We start from the raw sequence: 1,375 nt of genomic DNA, 5'->3' as shown, positions 1-1,375 counted from the left end.
GCTCTTTTTGAATTCACACGGTTAATCAAACCATTTCTGGCTGATGCTTGAAGCTTATTTAGTYTTACTTCCTGTTAACATATCTGAGAAGGTGAAAGGATGTCGAGGAGGAAATAATCATGGTGATCGTTGTACATCACATCAACACCAAACAAGTTCAAATCTTTGCTCTCGTTTGGCTCAGGGAAGGAAAATAAACCACTTATATCTGTGTTATGTTTTATATTCACTACTTAAGTAAATCTAAGTAGTAGTTAAGTTAATGGCTGCTTTACAAAACTTACAGCTTTTCAATTAGCTTGTTTTATCAAAAGAAATTCTACTTTACCACTCTAAAAAATCATTACAGCAAAACCCTAAAAAACCAACAGATATTACACATTCAAGAAGAGACAGCCCTGACAAGAAAAAATGTGTCAAAACATAAATCAGTTATTACAACTTTTATATATTTAATTAAAAGTTCCTSTCAGTTTAATGTATTGCACTGTGACGCGATAAGCCATCGAGTGCGTAAATGTTCTCCTGTGATAACCATCTCAGTACTTCCTGTCAAGAGCTCATTATTACACAAGAGCAGCAAACCTGGCACAAAACTTCACACATTAGCTTCGGTATCCTAATTTTGGGGGTTTTAAGAGAAAAAAATAAATCAAAAAATCAAATCGACTTTGAAACTCTGGTGGAATTACTTGAAATGACTTGATTGGGCTAAGCAAGAAGAGAAACTCATACTACTGAAACAACTTCTTAAGTCCTGCAGGAGGGTAAGGGAACGATCTGCTTCCGTCTATCTTGAGATGTCTTGCAACATTTACGAAGACCCGGATAAGACCATGAAGGTGAGGTACAGCAAAGAAGTGAGAGGAAAAGGAAGGAAAGTGGAGAAAGAGGAGAAAGTGGTCGACATCTACGAGAGTGCCGAGACGTTGACCTCCCATCGAGTTAATCCCTCCAGGAACGCCCGAGGTAGGTTTTAATGAATCATAAATATTTATTACATAATCAGCTTTKTAAATATTCCAGGTATGGTTTGATAYTGAAAACCTGAGAAAGTATCAGAACATGATATTAAAAAGGTTGCATTATTTATCTTCTTGGTGTCAATGAATATATTATGCTTTGACATTGCAAAATGTGCTAAAATTTAAAAAGGAAATGTAAAAACAGGCACATCTTTAATTAAATATAATATTTATTGCATTTGATTGACTTTGCATTAGTTTTGACGTTGCTTCATTATGGCTGTAACTCTGCAGACATTTCAGACATATAACCTTTTTAAATTTTGCTTTCGCATAAACAGACATTTTGGCATCAATTTGTAGTTTCATAACCATCCATCCATTTTCTTACACCCTTGTCCCTCGGTGGG

The sequence above is a fragment of the Poecilia reticulata genome, linkage group LG11 (assembly GCF_000633615.1).
Source record: "Poecilia reticulata strain Guanapo linkage group LG11, Guppy_female_1.0+MT, whole genome shotgun sequence".
Lineage (NCBI taxonomy): Eukaryota > Metazoa > Chordata > Actinopteri > Cyprinodontiformes > Poeciliidae > Poecilia > Poecilia reticulata.
This window is presented reverse-complemented; position numbering follows the sequence as displayed.